Below are 27,282 nucleotides of genomic sequence, written 5' to 3' on the forward strand. Positions count from 1 at the left end.
GAGGATCCCACATGACACGGAGCGGCTGGGCCCGTGAGCCATGGCCGCTAAGCCTGCACGTCCGGAGCCTGTGCTCCGCAATGGGAGAGGCCACAACAGCGAGAGGCCCGCGTACCGAAAAAAAAAACAAAACAAAACAAAATAAAAACAAAACAAAACAAAACAAAATAATAGCATCTCGAATGCAACTAAAAACATAAGCCAGAAGACCCCTGATAAATGATGATCTGTCTGACGTAACAGATGCCACCGTCCCTTCCATGTCCAATGACTCGTGTTCAAATTATATGTGAGGTTTGGATGGGAGAATTAAATTTTCAGCCCTGATTTCCCTTCCCACTACTTGTGATTCTCTCAGATAATCTTTATTTAGAGTGAGGACGGGACTATGAAAAAGGATTACCTAACCGTCCCAGTTAAATAAGAAAACCGTTGTAAGACTATATTTCATTTGCCTAAACATGTGCCTTAGATTATCACACTGCCCAGGCTTCGGCTTCACTGCTAGTTAGTAACAAATGAACTGGGAAAAGCTATGTTCCTTTCTCCCAGCTGAGGTTGCAGGTGAGCAGGCTGCTCAGGAAGGGCAACCAGGGAGCAGAATAGCAAGAGCTATTCTTCATGAGCCCAGTGTTTCCTTTGTGCCCAGACGTGTTTGTTAGGAGTCTCCTCTATGATCCCAGGGTACACTAAGGGGAAACAAAACAATTAAATGATGAAGGTAGTGTCAAAGATTTGAACTTATTAACAATCAGAGAGAACTCTATTCTGGACCCAGTAAACACTACACAGACAGTTCATTTAAGCCAGATACATATGTATATCAAAAAGAAATCTCTGCGATGTCACGTTCCCTGGTGTCTGAGACCTACACAATAGACAAGTCAAATGTTTGGCAACCTCAGCAGTGTTTCTTTAATTTGATTTGGATGCTGTACTCTCAATATTGACTTCTGAGCTTTATCTAGACTTTCTTTTATTGGCATGGCCTTCCCAAGGAGCTGGTTGTCTAGGTGATGAATGCTGCACACCATAATAAAATAAAGTACTTTTGAAATAAATGGTAATTAATGCATTTGTTTTGTAAATTTAACCTTTACCCTGATGGAGCAGGAAAAGGGGCACCTTCCTTGTCAATAGTCAAAACGAGGTTTGGTGTTAATTCACCCATGTGTTTGTTCATCTTCAGTGGGCTGCAATTAGTCCACATTATGAAAATACTTTTAGTAAGCTCAATTTAAAAAAGGAAAAGAATGCTACTTCATCTCTTGCCAGTTGGTATGTGATGTGTGTAAACCATTTCTTTACAATTCTTTTCATAACTTACCAAATTCACATTCCAAGAATTTCCTGGAAGTATACATGCAGTTAGATTTAGATGATTATGCCTTTTTCAGTTTCAGCCCAGGTTTCGGTCTTGCCCCAACCTGAGACTGACATACCAGTCCCCAATTATCAGCAATTCCATCGAGTTAGCATAAAGGGTTCTCTCAGTTATAACTCAGTGATTCAGTGACAAGCAGAAGCTTGAGAGAGGTGGGAGTGTACAGCAATGCAATGGCTAACCCTTTTAGTGAAAATAATGAAACTGAAGAGAAACGAAAGCCATCTATAAAAGAATGAAAGTAATACCAGGATGTAGTGGCTCATTAGGCTAGCACAGTAGATTTTCACATTTAGGAAAAAAGAGTCGAAGACCTAGAAATAAATGAAAGGAAATTGTTTTCAAGGTCTGTGCTATTATTCACTTATAAGAGTACATGCACCCATACTATACACACACACACACACACACTCACTCACACATTCACACCTATGTACACACCAGAGAACGTTTCTTGGGTGTGCTGTGCCCAAGAAAGGAAAGGGTAGGAGCAGCAGCAGCAGGTCCATTGGCAGAACTACACAACGAAAGACAAATACACACAGCGTGCAGTATCTGTGTTTGGCTCAAGTTTGTGCAATTAGTACTGCCATTTACAGCAAACTCCTCGTACCAGCACTTTAAAAGTAAATGACAACAAGATTGAAACTGTTTAATCAGAATGCAAAATTGAACCATGGTAGGTTCCAAAGCTGATTAACTAGCTCACTTTTTCCCCCTCCTGCTAATTGCTAAGTACATTTGCTGGTTCCTGGCATTGATTTGCTGGATTCTAATTCAGGCTATGAGTTTAAAATATTAATCCACAAACTTCTCATTTTCTTTATTGGTCAATACAACTCATGACAAATTGTACTCCATAAATTCTTCATCTTAATGCTTCCACTTTGATTTTTTTTCTGATTCTTCCATCTATTTCATATATTTGTCCTCATCCCTCCCCCCCACCACCACATACTACATTTTTATTCTTTCTTCTGGTAAATTTCCTTAGACAAGTACAACATCAGTCAGAAAAATGAGAATATGAGTAACAGAGATTAATAGATACCACTTCGAGCCTAAGGGCTCAGTACAGTGAGTGTTCTGTGCTACAGAATGGAAGCATATTAGAAACCTCAGAGAGACTGGTACCCAAAGGTAGATGTGGGCCGATTCCTTCCTTTCTATGAATGTTTCCAAATACCTTATTTAGGAAGAATTGAGTCTTACATTAATCACTATGTTTTCCTTCGGTGTTTGAGACCAATCTAATTTTACAAAGATGCCCCTTTGCCTGTTTTTTGGGGAGAATGATACTGGTGCTGTAAAGAGGGTAGTTGACCCCAGCAAACATAATGCCTGATCCTTCAGTCTGTTCTTTACAGATAGGGAATAAACTAAACTCTCCACTGTATCATGGGTTACGATATGATCTTCTTCAGCAGATAATGGCATGAAAACTTCTGTATTTCACAGTCCCTTTTGAGAAGAGTTATTGTTCCTCAAAGGATCTACCAATTTAATTGCAATTCCATTTATACTACTTCAGAAAAAAATAAAATACACCTTTGCCAAACAAAAGGCAAAACCATTACATGAAGTTGTACTTCCTTATTTCTAAAACAAATACTTCACACAGAGAACATAAACCAACTAAAATAAAAATTTCTCGAAAAAATTTATCAACTTCTTAAAAGATATACTTGATGCTATATGATAATGCAGATTTTTTTAAATGCTACCATTTTATTTACAACAATATAATTATTCATACCACTTACAATTCAGAGAAACTCTGAGGAGTTTTGAGAAATAAAGAGAAAAGGGAACAATATTTTTTAGGATCACCTGTATGCAACATGCTTTACATATATCATTTCAGACATATTTAGATACAAACAGAACAACCATGTAGGGTCCATAGGATTATCTGACAGGCAAAAAATTGAGACTCAGAGAGACGAAGTAAGTTGACCAAAATCACACAGACAGTAAGTCACATATTCAAGGAATATCTTCCCTGAACAGCCATCATAACCTTTCCACCATAATACATCAGTCTCCAAAGTTCTCTTTCTTTCCTCTTTTATTCCAAAAGCAAATTTCTTGTATCACAATGACTAGGAAACTATTCAGGAATATATCACTTAACTTAGTAAAGGTGTTCTTACGTATAAACCAAATTAATTTTTAAGTGACCCAAGAGTGGTTTCTTTCTGCTATAAATTCTTTGGCAAATAATTTTAATAGTGTTTTGTTTAAATTCTCCTATATTTAAGGCACATGTACTAATCTGGACTTCAGTATAACGAATTCAAGCAGAGCACATAATAATTATGAGCAATTCTTCATATGTAAACATAAATGACACTGGTGACCAGCCATAAATAGGTAATATTATTCAAGGTGTTTTTCTAAAAGTGGTGATGGATTTGCACTGATTCATTCTTTCTCCTTTCTTTTGCTGGTTCCCTTAGACCCATGTGTATGTACTCGTATTTGCTAGAAAGTCTAAGATTGAGAGCATGAAAATACTGCAAAGTGAACTAGCCCACAAGGGAATTAAACCTATGACCTTGGCCTCATTAGTATCATGCTCAAATCAACCGAGTTAACCAGCTGTATTTTCTTAAGTCCAAGCACATATTTATTTGGTAAATATGGGAGTTCACACTTCTTCAAGCCCTTTGGGGACCATTAAGTGGACTTCAGCATTCACTCATTCAACAGATACTAACTGAATACTTAAACTGAGCAATTTGTCCTTAGCAGTCTGAGAGCTATCAAGCAGTGCAAGACGTGATTCCTGGTCACCAGGAATTAAGTTAGTAGATTAAGGGAAGGAGACATATGCACAAGTAGAGTCTTATGTAATAGTTCAGAGCCTGGGTGTGGAGACAGAGAAACATGACCTTGAAACCTAGCCCTGTAGGACATCTGTCACATAACAGATTCTCTAAGTCTCCACATCCCTACATGTGAAACAGAAAAAATATTATCACAGGTAGTCCTGAGAACTAGGTGAGAGCCCATTCTCAAAGCCCTCCACACAGTTGATAGCATATAAACACCCAATGGATTGTAGCTACTATGTTAAAGACTAGAAAGATGAGAACCAAAATTTTCTAATCTCCTAAAATTACTCAATTTGTCCAGAACTAAAGCTCCTCCCAACCAAAACTACCCATATTTTTCTTCTCCATTTCTTATGGTGACTAATAGTATCACCATTCCTTGAACCAATCTCTGTAAACTCTTGTGTCTTTTCCACACCCCCCTCGACCAGATTCCAGCATCTCAATACTACTTCTTGTCACTTGCAGAACTCCTTTAGTTCTCCTCTGAGCCACCTCCTCAGCTACTCCCCAATTAAAGCTCTTGGTTCCTGGGCTGCGGTAGTCCCTTGCCTACTTTGGCAGCCTCCTGATATGGTATATTTCTTTCCGTTTTGTCATTCATCCAATCAGTCCTCCATGCATCTGTCCCCAGCAATCTTACTAAGCACAGTGCTAGTCAAGTCCTGATTTAACTTTCATTGGCTTTCCAATGCCTACCGAGTATACATTAAATGGTCAACAGCCATATAAATATCCCTTTTTTTCTGCCTCCTTTTCCTGTAGTACCCTCAATATTTGCCATTAGACATATCACACAGAGGTCAAACTTCACAACCTCCCCCTGCCCATCCTGCACCTCTCCACCTCAGTACCTTCACTTGTACCATTCCCTGCCTCCTGAAACTCTGCCTATCCTGCAAAGCCCAATTTAAATACATCCTCAAAATCAAGCCTCTCATGATACTCTCAGCATGCAACAAGCTCCCCCCCCCTCATAGTCGAATTACGCTTCATTTGTAGTTTCATACAGCATTCACTGAAGTACATCTTGTATTGGAGTTATTTGTATATTTTGCATATTTTCCTCCATTTCTAAAGTAAGTTCTCTGAAAACAGTCATAGCATCTTACACATCTCTCCATCTCACAAAATTCTAGAGTATGGACTAGTTCAACATGCATGACCCTTACTCCTTTATCTATTTTTAGCACTAACACTGTAAATGATAAGGTTGACACAAGATCTCTTAGCTCCTAAATCTTAGGAGACATTTCAGTTCTTATTTTTACTTTTTTTTAACTGGCAGGATTTGGCACTATTCACCCCTCCTTTCTTTCTTTAAATCTCTCTTCTGCTGGCTTCCATAACCCCACTCCCTCCTAATTGTACTCCCTATAAACTTCCTTCTTCCAGTTTCTTTCACAGGGGTCTCTCCCTCACCTACCCCTAAAATATTGGTATTCTCATGTTTCAGTGATCAGTCGTATTTCTTTTACATTCAACATGCAATCTTACTGTTACACAAAATTTGACCTGAATCCATCCAATTCTTCCCCCCAAACTCCTATTCCTTCCTTACTGAAAAGCTTCAACATAAACTCAATCACTCAAACCAAAAACCTATACGTCAACTTTGAGGTTCCCCCAACCTCATGCCAGATACCAATCTCTTGCCTTCAAGTTCTAAATCCATCCTTCATTTCCCTGTTTGTGATGTTGAGGCTGGATCCTGTGAACACTTCTTCTTTGCAAGCTGGCCCAAAGGTAAGCTTTGTCAGTGGAGGGAAATGGAAGGACATTGCAGAAGGAAGGAGTTTCTCTTCCTGGCTTGTTTTCTTTTCTCTTTTTGCTCCTTTGCTACCTGTCGAGTGTGAGGGACACACAGTGGTGCTCACCCCCAGAGAGTTTCAGCAGCCTCAATGTGGACAGTTTTCTAGTGATTTCCACTGGTGCCATAACCAGCGTCCCAGCGAAGTCAGTCATGAAGTGGCTCCCCAGCAACACTCCTCCAGACAGCTTCCCAACAAGTTCTACCAGCACCGAAGCCAGCTTTATGGCAAGCTTTATCAGAGCAAATGTTTTTCTGCTTGCCAGCCTCAGGCTGCTGTACTGCAGCAGACTTCTTCATCATCAGTGGGCTACAGAACCCCTCTCTGCTGAGACCTGAATCTCAGCCTTGAGGAATGGAAGTGTTTCCAAATTTGTTCCTTCCTCGGGTGCTCTGCCTTATCTCCAAGGGCAGTGGCTGCTCCTTATATCTGCTATTCCTGTATTCTTTAGAGTTTTCTATACCCCTTAGTAGTTAATCCCTTGTTATAAGTTAATAATTCTTTATATTAAACTTTCCCTGTTCAAATCATTGTGTAGTTTCTGTCTCCTGACTGGAGCCTGATTAACACACCTCCCCATCTCAATTCCACCTCCTGAGCCTCTCTCAGATCTTGATTTCTCGCCAGTCCCAGAGTCCCTGTCTGCATTTAGACGCCTGTCATTCTTAGTTTACCTTTTGGCACAAGTCCCCTCCTTCCAGTTTAGATGCTTTTGAGTACTTCTTCTGACACCAGAGAAATCATTCTATAATGTGCAGTGGGTGTGAATTTTGACCCCAATTTAAGTGCAGATAAAATATCAAATTATTTTCCCTAAAACCTGATTAAATCTAACTCTGAGCAGAAAATCTTAATCGTAGTTGTTACTGAGTTTCTCCTAATCTCCCCAACCCTTCACTCCAGGACTGTGTGAGGATCCCAAGAGTTTTATGTAGATTAAAATATGATCCCTTGATGACAGGTGGCACAGCTAGTTCTCCCAAAGCATAGGAATCTTTGCTGAAGCTGGTAGACCCATTACCATGAGTTCAACTTTCTAAGGGCACCCCACCCTATTCCCCTCCTAAACCGTACAGCTTCCTAGGTCATTATAAAAGAATGGAGCACAGGTATAAATGGGCGCTAAAGACCTCTATCCCTTCCCAGGTTGGTGGACCACTTGCCTCCCTACTTCGCCCACCCCCTTAACAAGGTGAGGTGTCATCCCAGTAAGATTTATTTCTTCTGGCAGTCCTATTTTAGGATGCTAAGACCCAAAACTCCCTAAGGACAAGAAATACAAAATCCTGGCCACCTTCTAGAAATAGAAAAGGAGAAAGAAATACATGGAGAACAAAACATAACTTAGTATCTCACAGAGAGTTAGAATCTTTTTAGAAAAAATCTTCAGCCCTTTATGTTTCTGGCCAAGACATCCTGAGTATATGCTGTATCCTCTTAAACTCCTTTTACCTTTTCCACAAATCCTCTGAAACTTTCAATAACAGGTTTAGGTTTCAGAGACAGAGTTTCTTAGACTTTTGGTACTTTATTTCTCACTACAACTCTAAGGCAATGAGGACAGGAACAGCAGTCTGAATTTGGCAGGTTGAGACAGGCAAACAGTAGAGAAAGGGGAAAATGCAGGGACAAAATAAAATATCAGCTAGTCTCTCATATTATCCCATCAAATATTCAATAAACTATCCTTCTAAAAATGCAAATTTAACTAACTTATCCTCCCCAGCTGATCACCCTTCATTATTTCTCAATTATCCCTAGGACAAAATTCAGTCTTCCTGCATTTGGGCAAGGTCCTTCCCAATGTGGCTCTTGATGACTTCTCCAGAATACCTAGGTAATGGCAGTTTCCTGCCAGCACTTTCCTCCTTCTTACCTTGTACTTTTACTAAGTGTTCCATCTTAGAAATGCCTGGATTTGCCTTTCAAAACTCAGTTCAGGTGAAAACCTGTAGGCATTTCCCCCACTAAATCAGTACCTGCACTGTTTTTATTATGATGTGGGTTTTTTTACGTTTCTGTTCACTTTTCCTTTCTGCTTTTCCGTCTAGATATGAGTTACTTGAAGGACAGACACACTACCTCTCATCTCTGTATCCTAGAGCTAAGAACAAAGATTGTTCTTGAATGTTTCCATGTTTGTTTAAATCATTTTACAAACTGTTTTGTGTTGCTTCAAAGAAATCTGATGACAAGCGTGCTCTGAAAGATGCACTGTTCCATGAGGTACCAGAACTGAGTTGTCAGGTATTCTTTCATCTATCTGAGGACACATTAAACTCATCTTTAATTTCAGCTATAAAGAAGGGCCATTTAATTACTTCATCTTTTCAATGCTACTTATAACACCTGCTATGATGTAGTCTTTGGAAACTTCTAAATATGGAAAAGCATAGAACTTCTCATTCTCCACACTTTTGGAAATCAGGTATGTGTTATGGAATATGATACTTTAAAAGAGTATGTCCTTCTGATGACCAATAGGTGAACGTGCTGATGATCTGCATTCTTAGGCTTCCAGAATTTGAATTATTGAGATTTCAGAAGGGGGAAGATATTTTTCCCTTAAAAATATCTTAATTTAATGTTAATATTTTTATGCTGTTTGTGTATTTTGGCAGTCTCAAGAAATGCCATCTGGATTAACAAAATGAGGTATATTCTTAAGGGCTGAAAAATAGCTCACAATTCAAAATGGTAGTGTGGAAAATGTAAGTTACTTCAAAAAACAACAACTAAAGACTATTAAGTTAATAGTCTTTATGTGGCAAAAATACGGTAAAGGATTCAATATAATTTGTTGAATGCTTGGTTATCCAAAAGTGAGGTTATCCAAGTGCATTCCATTTTGCATACAACCCAACTTTCTTTCGTGATTATTATGTAAACTGTTTTCACATTTTTGCAAATTAGTAAACTGCTTTCACATTTCTGCCTGGTTCAAAACTTGCCTCTGCTATTTTCTAGCTATGCAGTCTTAACCACTCTGTCCCTCAGTTTTCTCATCTGTAAAGTGGAGACAATAATATTATCTACCTCAAATGATTGTGGTGATAATGTAATAAATAATTGCACTCAAAAAATATTTACTGATTGCCTTCTATGAACCAGGTGCCATTCACAGTGAATAAAAGAGGCAAAAATCTCAGTCTTCATAGAGCTTATATTGTAGCTAAAATTCACAAGGCTTAGAACAGTGCCTTCCACATGAAGCATGTAGAGAGAGTTATCACTATTATTAGTAGTAGTACTATTAATACTGTGACCAGAAAGTAAGTATGGGTTCACTGGTAAGTAAACATAGTCCTTAAGCAATTGTCCAGGATCTCAAGTCACGTCTCTGTAGCCTGTCACACCCAAGGCTTCTGGATGAAGGTTGCAAAACATTGCCCAGCCAACCCATTTCCTGAGTTGAAGGGAAGGGGAAAGGAGGGAGAGGGCAGAGTTTCATCTACTTCAAGATGCTTAATATTAGCACTAGCAATTGAGTATCATGCTATGTACTTTTCCCCTGCACAAAAGCCTAGGAAAGAAAGGATAAAAACATGAAAAACTCAACTCAGGCCACAGAGACTGACCCAATCCTGAGTGATTCTACTTTTGCCAACAGCACTTCTGGGGACATTCTAAAGAAGATGCAACACATGGTATGTGAACCTGAAAGGCAGCGTTAGGAGGGGTGTGGAAGCTTTGGGAATAAACCTGCCCTAATCCTCCATTTCCTCCACAGCTTTGTACCAATTTGGACTTCACATAGAGTACCTTTTCACACAGAATGACTGATACAGGTAGCCTGCAATTTGCTTGCTCCTCTGTCTTAGCTTTATGCTGCTTTTCCCAATATCCTCCTTCCCTTCACAGCTTTTATCCATCTCTTCCTCCTCCCCAGTGCTTGCTTACAGACTCCCCCCTACACCCTTAATTATTTAATAGATCATAATTTTGGAGAAAATTATTAGATTCTTCTAATCCCTTTTTGAAGACAGGCACCAATAAGAAAAGCATAGGCAATGGTGATCTTTTCAGATTGAACTTTACCACATCAGCAAGATTTAGACAAAATTTACTGGGTTCTCATCCCCACCCTGCACACTATCATGGAGGACTCTTACTGCTTCCAAGCTCCTTATCACATGAAGCCAGACGAACATGGCTGCTAACCACTCACTATGCCTACACAATCCATCCAGACCTTGGTTGACAGCTTAAAGAAGTGGGAAGTCTCCCAAGTAAGGCCAGATGTCCCTCAAATGTGCAATTCAACTGACACCCTCCCCCAGAGTGATTCCAGAGGGATCTGAGGGTCCCTGTGCCTCACATTCCTGCAAACCATAGTCACCCTCCAAGAAAAAAGCTTCTCCAATCATTTGTCTGCCCCAGGACACAACCCCCAACATACTCTTTGCTTCCTCTCCACTGACCCGACATTCTGCTGCTCTTCTCCTCCCACATCTTCCATGGGTCCCCTAAACCTCATTTACCCCTAGAACTCCTTTCAGTGGTTAACAAAGTCCACCAGCCTCCTCACTAAACATTCCTTCCACCTCCTGGCCTGCCAGAGAGAACAGTGCTTTCCCTATACCCTCTCAAGCTGAGTTGGTAGGTGGGGTCAGTGTCCTTGGGAACCTTCTAACTTCTTTGAGGCTCATGGCATTTTGCTACCTATCCTGGTTCCTATTATGTACCAGCTTGCAGTCACTTTCCCTTTTTCACCAAAATCTTGGACGTCCTGTCTCCATCCACACTTGGAATCAAAATTTTGGGAAAAATCAATGCCCATAAGAGCCCCCTGGTCAGCAATTCAACCACCCAACACTTGGATCCAGTCATCAGCCAGAGCAGATCCAACTTTTTAAATTACAAATGTGGTCATACAATAATCTGAACTTCCCCAAACACAGCACTTACTACACTATTGACCAATTAGATTGTAAGCTTTGTGAGGGCAAGGATTTTTATCTGACTTATTTACTGCTAACTTCCTAACCTCTATCACAGTGCCTGACACAGAGTAAATTTCAAATAAATACTTGTTAAATGAATAAACAATGACCTGTGTTTGCCCCAGTAGACAAAAATGGTTTCTCACATGCAACATAGTTTAAGAAATTCATGAAATTCATGGGACTTGAGCTAATTTTCATTCAGTAATGTGGCAGAAGTGGGTGCCAAGCCACCCATATACATATTAGCTGTTTTCGCAACAGCTAGTAACTAGAGGACCATTTGCTGGGCTAGTGAGTATTTTATCCCCAAGGGAGTTTCCAATAAAGCTTTCCTGGTGATGTTTATGGCCATTTGTTATTTTTTTTATCTTCATGTAAATTATTCTGATTGCTAAATAAATTGCTTTCTTGTGGACTAAGACAAGACTAATCTTGCTGAAAATGATCTTGCTGAAGACCACTGGGCTGCATGCTAGGTATCCCCTGGACTCAAACCTAACCATACCTCACTTGTAAGATGGCCAACAGGCACATGAAGATACCCAACATTGCAAATCATCAGAGAAATTCAAATCAAAACCACAATGAGATATCATCTCACACCAATCAAAATGGCTATCATCATCAAAAAGTCTATAAATAAGAAATGTTGACTAGGATGTGGAGAAAAGAGAACACTGTTAGTAGGAATGGAAATTGGTGTAGCCACTATGAAAAACAGTATGAAGGGTCCTCAAAACACTGAAAATAGAACTACCACATGATCTAGCAATTCCACTCCTGGGTATATATCCAAAGAAAATGAAAACACTAATTTGAAAAGATATATGCATGTTCATAGCAGCATTATTCACAACATCCAAGATATGGAACCAACCTAAGGGCCCATCAACAGATGAATGGATAAAGAAGAAGTGGTGTGTGTGTATATATATATATATATATATATATATATACACACACACACACACACACACACAATGGAATATTATTCAGCCATAAAAAAGAATAAAATTTTGCCATTTGCAACAATGTGGATAGACCTACAGGGTATTATGCTTAGTGAAATAAGTCAAACTGAGAAAGACAAATACTCTGTGTTATCACTTATATGTGGACTCTAAAAAATGTAACAAACAAATGAATATAACAAAACAGAAACAGACTCACAGATATAGAGAACAAACTAGTGGTTACCAGTGAAGAGAAGGAAGGGGGTTGGGGCAAGATGGGGGTAGGGCATCAAGAGATACAAGCTACTACGTATAAAATAAATAAGCTACAAGAATATATTGTACAGAACAGGGAAATATGGCCATTATTTTGTAATAACTTTAAATGGAGTATAATCTATAAAAATATTGAACTACTACACTTACACCTGAAACTAATATAATATTGTAAACCAATTATACTTCAACAACAACAAAAAAAAGACAAGCAGGAGCGTCAACTATTTACCAAAATAGATGAATTTAGCAAGTATTCTTTGGGTTTGATCTGCTGAGCTGTTTTGATACCACAAAGGGGAAATAAAAAGTTAATAATATCACCAAACTCCTTACACTCCTTGAGACTAATTTATTATTTGACTTTTTAGTTTCATTAGCAGAATATTTTCATTAATTAGGATATTTTTTTCAATTGCAATTTAATTTGTGTGATTTTTTCAAGTTGTAATTACAGTCCAGGGCATTGATAAAAGGACATGTGAACTTGTGATTACAGAAGTAAATTGAGATCCAGGATTCCTGGGATTCCAGTGCTAACTTCACAAAAGTAGGTAAATATTTGGGAAAAGTTTCTCTCATCCAGAAAAAGCATGAGCCTCCTTCTAGGCCTTTCTATGTAGTCTTCAGCAACACCACAGAGATCCCCTAAAATTAATTCTTACCCACAATGCATAAATACACAGTAACACTTCAGTTACCCACTGGGCCCAAGAAATTGGTATTCTAAACAAGCAGCTTTTTGAAAATAACCTATTTTTATTATAGAACAGATCCAGGCAAGAATAAATCTGTGCAAGGACTTATTTAACAGTGATCAGAACAATTCTCTTTCATGCTTAGAGTGATATTAGTGCATTCCCCAGTTAGGGGTCTTGAGAAATACAGAACTTTACCAACCACAGACTTTTGAATTTCACTGTAAAAATAATCTCAATGAATTTTTGTAAAAATGCAGAGGGATTTTAAGCCAAATAAAATGAAATTATAACAACAGCTACCATTTATTGAGCACTAGGTAGGTGTCAAGCTCTGTGCTCAGCTCCTTACATGCATAAGCTTTCCCTAATGCAGAAAACTTCAGAAGTCCATGAAAAATGACAGGAATCAAAAAGAAAATTTGATTACAAAATACAAGCATGGAGTGCTGGCTCTGAAAAATAGTGGGCATATGGGAGGTATTATTAAGGTAATAGGCTTTAAAGACACCATCATAAAAATGTAAATGCAGGAGTTAAATCAATTTTTCCCTTTGGATCAAAACTGCAGTCTCTGTAGACTGAGAGCGCAGAACCCTTGAGAAGCTCTTGGGAAATGTCAGGGCAGGCTTATTAACTTCACCCCCAACTCTCTCCTCTAACAGAGACTTCTTGGCATGGTTGGTAGACTTCCCAGCCTGCTTTGGAGTAGTGGGTAAATCTGGAATGACTGAAATGTTATTATAGGAAGTACTATGGTTATTATCAAACAGATGCTAACAAAGTGAAATAATAAAAATGAAATGTAAATCACAAGTGATTTTTGAAGATTCCAACAGGAAAATAAACACAGCTCTAAAAAAATATTTATTCAGTAAAAAACTTAAAAACTTGAATGTGAAGAAATTCTATGATTATGCACCCACCAAATCAGTACAACCAACCTATATAATATCAACTGTGAAATAACTGTAACAATAATTTTAAAAGGATAAACAAAAAATGTTTACTTTCATCACAATAAAGGCCAAGGTACATTCAAATGGATCTATGTATGATGTGAAAAGTGGAAACAAAACACATTTCACTGTTTGGAGTACTAAAAGGAAATATGAGTAATTAAGGAAAAATTAAAGTAGAGCACACCTCGTAATTACTACAACTAACTGGAGTGATAAAGTATGAACAGTGATTAGGAAAAGAGTCACAGCTACAAAAGAGATTACCTGAAGTTATATGTTGTGATGATGAAAAATACAAGTAAAAGAGGTTAATTCCAAGTGTGAATTAGTTCAGGTGCTCTTTCAACTATTTCTACTTAAGTGATCTGAACCAGGCCTGACTTGGCAGTTGGAGTTTATTTCTAAACATGATTTAGCTGGGTACACATTAACTTCCTTAGCAGAACAGCGTGAGCATCAGCCCGATGAGTATCTATGCAATCCTGTTTAGGTTTTCCAGAAGAAAGCTTTTATAAGAATAGTAAAAAGTACACAAAAATTTATGAAAACTGTTTGGCACTGATTTTTCTCTAAAATTTCTCTAGGAAAAGACAAAGACTGTCCTTTGTCAATGACAGAAAGAGAAGGGGAGTTAGCCTCTGCTCACCTTAGAGTTTGTCTCTTTCGGACATGCAGAACAGAGATCTCTCTTAGGATAGCAATTATAAGCCTAAGACCTTAGGACAGGGGTCAGCAAACTTTTCCTGGAAAGGGCCAGGTAGTAAATACTTTAGCCTTTGTGAGACAAGAAGCAAAATCAAGGATAATATGTGGATACTTAAACAATAAGAGAGAAAACACATTCCACATATTTTTTATTGGCAAAATTCAAAATATAGTGATAATAATTAAGTACATTTTTTTCAAATACAGCTCTATTAATGAGAAAAATGAAATTATTTTGGGGGGAATAACAATTCATTGAATTGAGGTTCAAAGTTAGAGTCCCCTATCATCAAATCAATTACAAATATTCATTTGTAAAAACCATTCTTACCTTATAGTTGTACAAAATCAGATGGCCAGATTTGGCCTGCACACCATAGCTTGCTGACTAAAAGACTTCTACTAGTGCCACCGAAGAGTTAAAAAGCAGAAGAAAGCAAAAACCAGTAACAATAAAAATTGTAATGTGCTTCTTCAATTTACATTTCATTTTACTTGAACTTCTCCTTGATTGGCCAAAGGCATCTATTTGCCTTGGGGGTAGATTAGAACTATTTAGCAGAAATGAAAAGAGAAGAAAGAATCTACGCTTAGATACTGACTCCCAAAATAAACATTTTCAGTTCTTAGTAAGATCAGAACATTAAAGCCAAGCATAGCTGAGAGAGTGAAACTTTTTAAAAATTACTTAAATTCCTACTTACATACCAAGAGACTGGTTTGACTGACTGATACCTTTAGTTTCACTAAGCCAAAAGAAGAAAGTTCAGGATATATCTTAAGGGAAGTATTCCCTACATGACATCTTAGCTATGGCTACCTTAGTGCTGAATAACAAACCACCTCAAGTCTCAGTGGCTTCCAACTATAAGAACTCACTCTCATCTTCTTGATACCTAGAAGGCAACTATGGTTCAGCTGATCTAGCCTGGGCTTAGCTGGGTGACTGTACTTCAGGCTGAGGTCCAGCTGGGCTGTGCTCCAGGTTGTAAGTCCATTCAAGTTTGCTCATGTCTACTCATTCTAGGGCTCAGGCTAATGAGGCAGCAGCTAGCCATGCCATGTTCTTCTCATAGTGGATCAGCAGAATGCAAGAGGCCAGCCACATTGCACAGCATATTTAAAGCTTCTGCCCATGTCATGTCTACTAATATTCCAAAGTTAAGGGAAGTATACTCTGCCCCCATTGGGAAAGGAAGAGAGTGAAATTTGCTGTACAATAATTCAAACTATCACCACAGGAGAGAAGAAAAACCCTGAGCTAAGAGTCCTATGATGTGTGCAAAGATGAAGGAGAAAGTGAATGGAAACAAGTAAGCATACACATTTGACCTGACATCCCCATTATATTGATCAGGAAAGCATTTGGCTGCATGTATCAGAAAATCCTATTACGGTGGTTTAAATGGTTTATTTTTCTTGTAACAAGAATCCTTGAAGTGGGAAGCTGAGGGCTGATGTAGCTGCCTAGGTCATCAAGTATCTAGAATCCTTTTATCTTTCTGCTTTCACATCCTTATTCTGTAGCTTTCTCTCTCTCTCTTTTTTCTCTTCTCTCTCTCATCTTCCCTTCCTGTCTGTTGTCTGTCTGCCTCTGTCTCTCTCTCTCTCTCTCTCTAATGATCTTAAGAAACTTCAGTATGCCCATATTCCACACAGGGTTAAAGGTGAAGAAGTAAAAAACCTACTCCTCTTGTGGCCTTGTTTTTTTTTTTAAGGAAAGGAAATCCTTCCAGCTTCTGCTTCATCTTTTTTGCCAGAACTGTGTCCCATGGCCACCTCTGACCAGATAACTAGGAAAACTGAGTATTTAGTTTTCCAACACTCGTAGCCCAGGAAGGCAAGACAAAAGGAGGTTGGAATTGGAGGCCAAGGGAACTAATCCATAATCTACACCATAACTTCTCTATCCTAAAATCTTGGTAGAAAGGGGTTTGCTGTAACAAAGCCCAGAAAGGAATGAAAGAACATGGGAACACTGTGGCAAGTATGCCACTTACCTGGGTGCAGCCTAGAGGGGGGCCTACAAGCCTGGAAAAGAGGCCTGGCATTGACCTAGAGCAACATCCAACCTGGCTTAGAAGTGTTGGTGAAGGAAGGTGTATAGGGAGATTTGCACGAGGTATGGGTCTTGGTTTCTGCCTGTGCATGATCTGGGATCCAGAAGCTTCTTCCACCCCTGTGAAAGAAGTTGGGATACTGAGAGGGACACTAGAGGAATAAAGGTTCGAGAGCAGGGCACTCTGGGAAGAAATGTTTAGTGTTCAATCTCCTTCCCTAAGATTAAAAATTATTGAAATAGGCTGTGACAGACCAACATGGTTTCAATCAAGACCCAAAGACAGGAAAAGGTAACAGATAACTAAAATAAAGTTACTTGGGAGGCAGAGTAAAGCTCAGTCCAATATTCTGGCTGATGGGAGTCAGATGGGAATGATGGTTATGGGTTTATGATGGAACTAAGGGCAGACTGCCCAGCCCTGCCCTCCTGGATCAGGCCTGTGGACCAAAGAAGTGGCTCTGTGAATGAACTGAAGGGGCTGGGGACGGGGAGAGAAAGCAGGGAAAGGTGGGAATTTTCCCTCAGCACGTTGGAGAATCACAATGCCCTAGGAAAGATCGGAACTGGTAACAATAGCAATGAAACCTACAAGAGGTATCACTGCAGTCTATCGCCACAGACAAGATTGTGGCTGTGGATCTCATCTCATTAGCTATGACCCCAGCTGTCTGGCCTAGTGGTTCAGTTGCCCCTGCTTTACAGCCTGATTCTAGAGAGGGAACAGCATCCTTCATCACAAGCGGTGATGCCTGGAACTAACCCAAACACAATTATGAAGCCAGGGAGTTTCTAGGGTTTATATCAGGAGGATATTCTCTCTCTACGCAAGTTGGGAACTCAAAGTAGAACTACCTTATCTTGAAAGCCAACAGAGAGTAGGGCCTCTGCAACTGGAGGAAAAGAAGAAGGCTTTATGGCTTTGTTATTCTCTTTCTCCTCTGATGAATAGAAAAAATAACTCATCACATCTTCTTGTTTATATAAATGACAGCATAAATCTCAATTTTGTTTCTGAGGAGCATGAGTTAACAATATTTTAATTATTGTGATAACAGCTAACCTTGGTCTGTAGCCCTTAAAATCTTTTGGATAGTAATGATGAAGAACAGGGTGCGGTGGAGGTTAGTTTATGGAAAATTAACTTTCTATTAATTGACTTCAGCAATTTTTTTGGCATCTCAATTTTACATTTTCCAGTGGAATAACTGGAAATAATCTTTAAGAATGTACAGGAAAAAAGACTTCCTACAATTATCTTTCCAATAAATGTGAGAAGTTGCCACCCTGCAACAACACAGTCAACCCTCTTTATGATGATGCTATTAGGGAACAAGGAGAAGGAGAAAGAAAGTGAGAGTGAAAGAGAGAATTAAAATGAGAAAAAGAGAAGAGAAGAGGAGAAAGGAATAGACTCCATAGCCTACCTCTAATACTCTGAAAACAAGGAAGAGGAAGGCAGTATAGCAGAAGTACATTACCTAGGTTCAAATCTCAGATCCCCCTATTTTATTAGCTGTGTGACATTGGGCATTATTTGAGTCTGCTAAACCTCAGTCTCTTTTATCTGTATAATGAAAACAATAGTTCCTACTTCATATGGTTATAATGATGATTAGAAGACCTAGTGGATATAAAGCATTTTCCAGAGTGGCTGTCAATAGTACTTGGGAAACCCTTTATTATTATTTTAGGAAATAAATTAATCAGTCCATTGCTACTCATTACCCAATGGATATCAATCACATCTGAATAAATCTATAAAATGGGTTCTTCCTTAAAGGGATTTACTCTCTTTTATAATTGTTTGTAGTTGATTTTTCTACCCATCCCTTATACAAAGCTTACTATCCTGTTTTTTTCATAAATTCCTCTTTTATATGATTCCTCACTTACCAGCTCCCCACTCCCACCTCTCTTAGACAGAGCTGGCTCTGCCACAAAGCAGTTGCCCAGAGTGCCCACTCTGACTGCTCCTCTCCAGCCCTCAGGCTCAGCATGGCCACTTTCACGAACTCTTCCAAGATGCAGAATCCAGTCATCTAGTAGGTCAATTAACCAAGCAGAGTCACAGGCTTGACTGCTATGACGTGTTCCTCCCCTGAGTCATTCAGTAGCCACAAGACTACAATGCGTGCACTTAGGAACTCTTGAACTGGGCTTATCAGCAAGCCTCTTCCTTCCCCTGCAGCCATTTCAGAACTCCATGCTTAAAAATTTCTCCTCAGGCAAAGAAAAGCTGTCCCATACTTGGAAGAAACTTGCTACCTGAGGGGGCTCCTCTCAGTAAAGATCCAAAAGAGACTATGACCCTATTGATGTTCACCTCTAATCGTAACACTTTAGAACTAAACAGGGTACAGTCCTCTCATTTTATACAAGAGGAATCTGCATCCCATAGAGGCTGATGGCTTGGTCACACAGCTAGGTCATGGTGCATCTGGGAGGGACCTGATTCCTGCCTGGTCCAGGATTTTTCCATTTGATCCTACTATTCTCTTCCTTTTTGATCCAGGGACAAAGAGAGAGTGTTGGATTATGTCACACATGTCCCTTTAAATAATACAATCTAAGCAACTACCATATTATAGGGACCATTCACAAAAAGAGGGAATACCCTCCTCTTTGAGATATGCATATGGTGAAATCAGCAAATGTCTTACATTTAAGTTGACTGCCTAGAAAGTGAATCTACGTCTTTATGAATACGTCCAAAATTATGATGGGAGCAATGCTCACCAAAAGCATGACTTTTATGTATAAAATTTACTTTTAGGATCTTGAATAAGGGCATGGAAAAATCTAAGATACTGTCAACTCTTATCCACTGTGTGTGTGTGTGTGTGTGTGTGTGTGTGTGTGTGTGTGTGTATCCTGACAGGTTTTTTGTGATCTGACAGGTCACAAAATTGTGATCTGACAGGTCACAATTTTCAATTGGTGAAGTTTCCTGCAAACAAGGAAAGGGCTGGCCCTGTTGTGAGTTTGCCCTAATGACTGCCCCTTCCTTTCCATCTGCCATTGGTCAAGCTGGAACTCCAACTGGGATGAGATCCAGTACCAAGGACTCTGCAGTCAATGTTGTTCCGGATGAGCACAGATTCATCGGGACACTGAGCTTATCTAGACTTTGGTTAAATATAAGGGTTTAATATAAAGGAAGAATACATCATGTGGGATATGGTCAAAATCCATTTAAACTCTAATCCATTTAAACTCAGCATACACGTTCTAAACTCTAATCTGTAGACATAATTTGACTGATTAGTCTTCAATTTCACTACTGAGTAGATGACAGCACACAGAGTTACTATGAGACTTGGGGTAGAAAATCTTTAATTCATTCCCCACATATACACTAAAATTAGATGCAGCTTAGAATAAAGAAACATATATACAAAGAGACCATAAAATACAGGTTACAAAAAGGTGGAGGAAAAGGAAAAAGACACAGATAATTTTATCAGAAACCCAGGATGAGGCAGTTGCCTCACTTGAACACCAAATTTATCCTGGGCATCCTGACCAAAATAATATTGGTGAAACTAAGCTCCTTATTTTTATATCCTACTCCCACATAGACAACACTCTGATTATCTCATATAATTCTCTTTGGTTCATATACTTTGAACACAAAGGAATCATATATGTAAAGGGATTTCTGAGTTGCCTGACTATAAGCCAAAACTGTCTAAACTAATATAAGGAAAATACATTATAGATAAATTGAAGATCCACCATCACTTATCCAAAACCATTGGGGCCAGAATTCAGAATTATTCAGGATTTGAAAATGTAATAAATTATATGGAGGCTGTGTTATATATCATATCCAGAGTCTGGGGCAGTGCACTATAATCAAACATATGACTATTTATGAAATGAAATGCATGAGGAGTCACACTCTCTGGTATATATGAAGTCTATAAGTAATCTCACATTAGTTCACACCAGGTTTCACCACCCATGAAGTTTGTCACAAATTTATGAAAAAACTTTTAATTTTCAGAGCTTTTTGGATTTGGGAATGGTGAATAAGAGGTTGCGCATACACACTTACATATGCACACACACAAACACATATGTACAGACATAAAGAACTACACATGAGAAGTACGACTACCGAAAGCTTTACCTTTTTTCTTAATATCTGTTTGAACTGGAGCAAATCATATTACTCTGGACTATTTTTACAGCCACAAAAATAGGAGTAAGTGTGGAATTAACCAAAGGATAAACTGTGACTAAATGTTGTAAACATTCTTTGAAGCACTCTCGGTGAATGAGCATAGCCAGGAGGTTAGGAGATCTGAGTACCATCATAGCTCTGCTGTTGACTTTTGATGTGACCCCAGGAAAGTCACTTCATTTCCCTAGTCCTCAGATTTCTCTCTTGTAAAATGAGGCGAATGGAAATGTTGATCCCTAAGGCACTTTCCAGTTCTTCAATCTGTGCTTCTAAGGTTTTTCATTTTGCCCATTTAGCTCATTTCATTTTGCTAATACTCACTTTTAAAAATTAAATCCAATAATAATGTTTTAAATCATCCATTGGTCTAATATGTCTATTTTTACACAATTGTATATGTTAATCAAACTTTAGTCATTGAATTAAAAGTTTTGGGCCAATAATTTCCCTTACCGGTTCTAAATACTGTTACGTTGTTTTACATACAAGCAATATGGGATAACTAAACATGATAATAAAAACAGAACACTCCAGAAAGCTGACATTTGCAAACCCCTCTGTATTATTTTAGATGCCTTAGTGTCCTTAAAATAAGAACAGAAAGTGCCACAAGATTATTTCTCAACTCTGGAAATATTTGTCAGTAATTTTGCCAAAGTATTAGTCAGAAATGCTAATTGAAAACTCCAGATGGCAGTATCACAGTTACCTTGCTTTGCTAATTTTCCTCTTTGAAATCTTGTCCTCCTAAGAAAACATGTTGAAATCTCTTTGAAACATTATCTTGGATATGGAAATTAGCTTCTCAAGGGTCTTAAAGGGCAAGCTCATACTTATGGCCTCTGTACTATGTCTTTTTTGTAGTCACTGTTTTAATCTGTAAAATGTAAATTTTGGAATAGCCCAATGGTAAGAAACAGTGAGCTGAGTTTCTGTAAAAAAAAATATTTACCAGCTTTGAATCTTACTAAACTTCTGGCACTCAGGAGGACAATCATTATGTTATCCAATGTCCCCCTGGAGCCAATCCACATTCAAAGTTTCCAACGACCTTGAATAGGACTTTGTACCCATGTCAGCTGCTTGGTTATAAAGAATAAAATAAGAATCTAGGTCAGTGTTGCTTGTGCTGACAGCATTACAGTTTTTAAACTGTTGTCATGTGAATTTCTCCATGACTTCTATTCTTGCTAATGTATATTTTCCCCCTTAGCTGCAAAATATCTCTATTATTGTGTGTGTGCATACATACACATACACACATTCAGTAACCTCTCCATCCTCTGTCCTCAAGACTGGTAACTTATATCACTACAGTTACTTAGTTTATTATTAAAATGCTAAAGAACATAAATATCTTAATATATTTTATTTTACAGGTTAGGGCCAAGTCCTCCAAATCCTAGCTTGACTTTCCACTTCTAATATGTATACTTCCTGCCTTATGCTAGTCTCAATATGTTTAGAATGGAAGTTGGGAAGAAAGCATAAGGATTGGAACATTTTATCTTTTCACCCCTTTTAACTCTTGTCCCAAGCTCTGTCCTACACTCTTATGGTGTCTTGAACAAAGGCCTGAAGTTAATATATTAGTATATTTTAGTATATATTTATGACACAATCGATGCATAGTATATCCAAATACATACTATTGTAGGAATCCAACTGTAGTTTTTCTTCTTTTCCACTTAGTTAAGGAATATGTTCCCTATTATATGTAGTTAAGGAATATGTTCCCTATTATATGTTAAGAAATATTTTTATGGTTCCTTTTATATTTGTGTACATTGCAACTCATTTCCTAATACAGTATATTTTTTAAAAATAGCTATCACTATTTCTACTCATTGTTCTATTTTTTTAAGTGATAGTCTCACTTTATTAATTTCTTTTAAAGTTCAGTGAGCAGTTTCTGTATAACTTGTCTGCCTTTTCTTTAAGAGTATAGCCTTGAAAATACAAACAAAATTATGTATACTTAGGATGACTATAAAATATATGAAGAAACATTTTGCTAAGTTCAGAGATTTAAATGGGAGGATGAAAAGAAGGCAACCTATTTCTCCCAGCTCTACTCTCGCCTACAATATACCATTTACACAGCCCTCACCTATATCACCACCCCCAGCTGCCTCCCAATGCTTGTTGATTCTGCCTACTGGTATATTTGCCAGCAGGGGATAGAAGAGAATCAGGGATTGGCTATTAAGGAGAGATAGAAAAAAGGCTAAACATAAAAGGAGATAGATGAGGAAAGTACGGGTGTAAGCTATGGGGCTCTTGAACTCTTGATACTAACTAGAAACTAATGTACAGACTTTAAGCAGACCAAGAAGTAGGAGAATTTTTAGTATCTGTGTTCCCTAACCAACAATAGCCTTCCCTTCCTGTCCAAACTTAAACACCTACCCAATTTCTTAATATAAATTTTCCTTCAAAAATGAATAAACAAATAAGCAATTATGCATAACATCTAACCTAGACTGTTTCTATGAGTTAGGCTAATACATCTGATCATGATCAACTGTGATTGTAGATTTTGGTGGAAGTAATGGTGTATTGCTAATAATTTACAGTCTCCCAGTGTACACTCAGAATAATAGTAATAACAGCTAACACCTATGGTATACTTCTATGTGCCATACACTTTCATGTATTCTAAACACTTTCCATGTATTACATTAACTTAATAGTCACAACAACAATCCCTGTTTTAAAGACAAAGAAACAGAGACACTGAAAGGTTAAATAACTTGTCCAAAGTCACCCAGCTCATAAGTAGCAAACCCAAGGTCACACACATACAAGAAAAATTTTCACTAACTTGAGAAACTTGAGAGACTGAAAACAGATAATTGTGCAAATTAATAAATAAATAAAAATAAGTAAAAAATAAATAACAGTACATTTCATTAAACAAAAATTGGTTTCATATCCCATATTTAATTAATTCAGTAAAATTTCTGGGAGGAGTGGGTTTAGATTAATCAAACAAGAAAAAACCTTTAACCACATAGAAAATAGTCATGAAGCAACCATTTTGTGCCAAGAATTATCCTATGGAGTGAAATGTTTTTATTATTTCCTTAAACTTAGACAATATGTAAGCTGAATATTCCCATGCTCCAGCAAAAGATGCAAAAAAATATGTGTATGTGAGCATTATATATAAAACTGAAGCTGTATTATATAATACTAATACTGAAAATATTTATTGGGAATGCACATTAATTCTCAAGTGCCCCATGTCAGCAGTATATTAAAATTACAGCCCTTCATGGCTTTATATTGATAATTTAAACTACACATGTTATTTAACTCTAATCTTACCACCACCTCAGATGTTATGTTTGTAAACTTATACCTCCTGGTTCATTTTATAGGATGCAATTAAGTGGATAGCTGCAAATGGGTGTGACACAGTGATATATTTCAGCATGGTAGTCCAATTTAAGGCTATTGATATGTTTGTTCAAAAGACTAAAGCCTGAGTGTTATACTAGACATTTAATGAGGTACAATAAAATCAAATTTCAGAAAGTACAATGGTCTATATGCCTATCATAAATGCTCTGCCTTGCTGGGTTTTTTTTTGTTTTTTTTTTTATTTTTTGCAGTACGTGGGCCTCTCACTGTTGTGGCCTCTCCCGTTGCAGAGCGCAGGCTCAGCCACCATGGCTTACGGGCCCAGCAGCTCCACGGCATGTGGGATCTTCCCGGACCAGGGCACGAACCTGCGTCTCCTGCATCGGCAGGCGGACTCTCAACCACTGCACCACCAGGGAAGCCCCTGCCTTGCTGTTATTTTGAAGACCTAAAATAACTTGGAGAAAACTTCATGGCTTTAATTCTTTCTACAAAATCAAACAAAATAACTATACTAAACCTAAGCACAATATTAGAGTTTAAACACTTAAATAGAAATAATGGAATGAAAGTTTAAATTTTTTAAATAAACCTTTTAGAAACATTTCAAGGAAGTTAGGAAAATAATAATGTAAATACACAGGACCAAAGTGAATTCTACCAAACACTAAAGAGTCCTTTAGTGTCATAGGCATTACTTTAGAGTCATATGCATTACCCTCCCCCTCCGAAAAATTCATTTTGGTGTCAAATAATTTGGGGAAATGCAAAGTTTCTTTACAGGTTTCTTCTCCATAACTCATCTTGATAATTTTCCTGTGTTAACTGCCTTGTGAATCTCTAAGAAGGGAATATGGCATAGAGCATTTCCTCAAATGTTTGACTCTAAAGCCCCTTTTTTCACAGAACGTCTCAGAGGACTCGAGTTACACAGAAATCATTTGGGGATTTTTAATTCAGAAACAAAGGACACTTGCCACAAATATATTTGTTAGCCTCCAGTGGAAAGATGTTCCTGATTCCAGGCTCTCCTTTCTTATAAGATTCCCACTTGACCCTCATCTCCCTTAAGGTGGCAGCAGTGTCATCCATCATTGATTCCCCAGCCTAGCACATTGTTTGCTACATATTAAGGATTCAGTAAGTATTTGTTAAACATTTCTATTCAAGATATTGTCATTACACTGCTATCTTATTATGCTTTTCCCTTTTTTTTCCAGTTCAGCTCCCTGAAGTTGATACACTGATTGACCATTTAAGTCTTGGCCTTTCTAGTTCCTGATTCAGTGTTTCTAGAGCCAAGATATGATTAGAAGCCCAAACATAGCTTCTGGGCACCCACAATCTCCTTGATGGATAAGCTGGGTGCCAGGAGCCCGAGTTATGTGAATAAAAGGGCTTCAGTTATACCCTCTCAATCCCCTTCTAGACTGGCACAGCCCACAGATCTGGTCCTCTTCCTTTGATTGTTTTCTCTTATTTCTTTTTCATAAAATATTTCAAATATAAAGAAAATTGAAGAGAACAATTTTTTAAAAGTACCCAATTCAAGGCTTAACAAAATATTAATATTGTGTCATATTGAATAAAACATTACAGATATAGCTGAAGGCTCATCTGTATCCCTCTTAATCTCATTCCCATTCTTCCATTCTGAAAGGTGACTACTATCCTAACAAAGTCAGTGTGAATTCAGTTTAATGTCTTTACTACATATTGTGCAACCATAGCAACACTTAAATATTCTTCTGTGTGTTATTAATATACATAAATGATACAACTTATATGTACCATTTTTCAACTTGCTTTTTTCATTCAACATTGTGCTTTCAAGATTTAACCACGTAAATTTAAACATGTAAATTTCATTCATTCATTTTAACTTCTATATAGAATTCCACTGCATGCGTATGCCTTAATTTTTTACTCATTCTCCTATTGATAAACATTAGGTTTTGTTGAATTGCATTTTTTAGGGGAGTTGTAGTGTCCCACCCTTTTCCTCCAGACAGTGCATTTACCCCCAGCTGCTTACTCTAAGGGTTGACTGCTGACAGCTCACAGCTACCCCTTTATCCAGAAATCCCTCTTGGCTGACAGGAGCTACCTTGCCCTGGAGATGACAACACCTCACCCCATACACACACGCCAGGCATGGTGTACAAAACCCCCTTACCTCAAGGGAGGTACTCTTTGATATGATTTATGTCCCAGAGCCCTTCATGGATCTGACCAAAACTAGACTTTTTCACCTAAGACCACAATCTGGCTGGCATTTCTCCACACTGCCCCTGCTTTCCTCACTCCCTCATAGTAAGCACACCCACAATAAATGGCATATATCTTCAGGGCTGTCTCAGACTCTGCTCCTGAGGAACCTGATCTCAGACAGGGTCCCTATCACAAACACTATTATAAAATTCTGTGGCAGTCCTCGTGGGTCTCCACGTGCAGATGTGTTAGGGGGTTGTTTGGGTATATACCAAAATTGCTGCCTAGTAGGATAGGCTTAACTTCAATTCAATTAGATGTCCCCAAATTGCTTTAGAAAGTAAGATCAATTTATACAACTACTCCTACATCTGAGAGTTCCAATTTCCCCCACAGTATCTCCAGCACTTGCTGATGTCAGGTATTTTAAATTTTGCTACCAGGTTGGTAGTGAAATGATTCATCTATCCCACTCCCTTATTCTGGGTTATTTCCTTTTTATTTTGTTATTTAACAAACATTTAGATAGCACTTACGAAAAGCCTTATAAATGTCTGAAGCACTTTACTAATATTAATTCATTTAATCCTCATAAGAAGCCCATGAGGTAGGTAGTACCATCATTATTCCCATTTTTACACATGAGGAAACTGAGTCACAGGGGTCACAGGGAGGTAAGTAACTTGCTTAAGTTTGCACGTATAGAGAGTGGCAAAACTCCTATTTGAACCAAAGCAGTCTGTCTAAAAAATCCCTGTGCTTAATCACTATACTAATGCTATCTATTAACTACATCCTTTAGTTGTTCTTTCCGTATTGATCTCTGCCCAGTAAGTCTCTTAAACTTTGATTCTCTGAAAAAAATAAATAAAAATTAAAATAAAA

Source organism: Monodon monoceros, unplaced genomic scaffold (genome assembly GCF_005190385.1).
Source record: "Monodon monoceros isolate NGI ecotype Baffin Bay Population unplaced genomic scaffold, NGI_Narwhal_1 Super_Scaffold_2, whole genome shotgun sequence".
Classification (NCBI taxonomy): Eukaryota; Metazoa; Chordata; class Mammalia; order Artiodactyla; family Monodontidae; genus Monodon; species Monodon monoceros.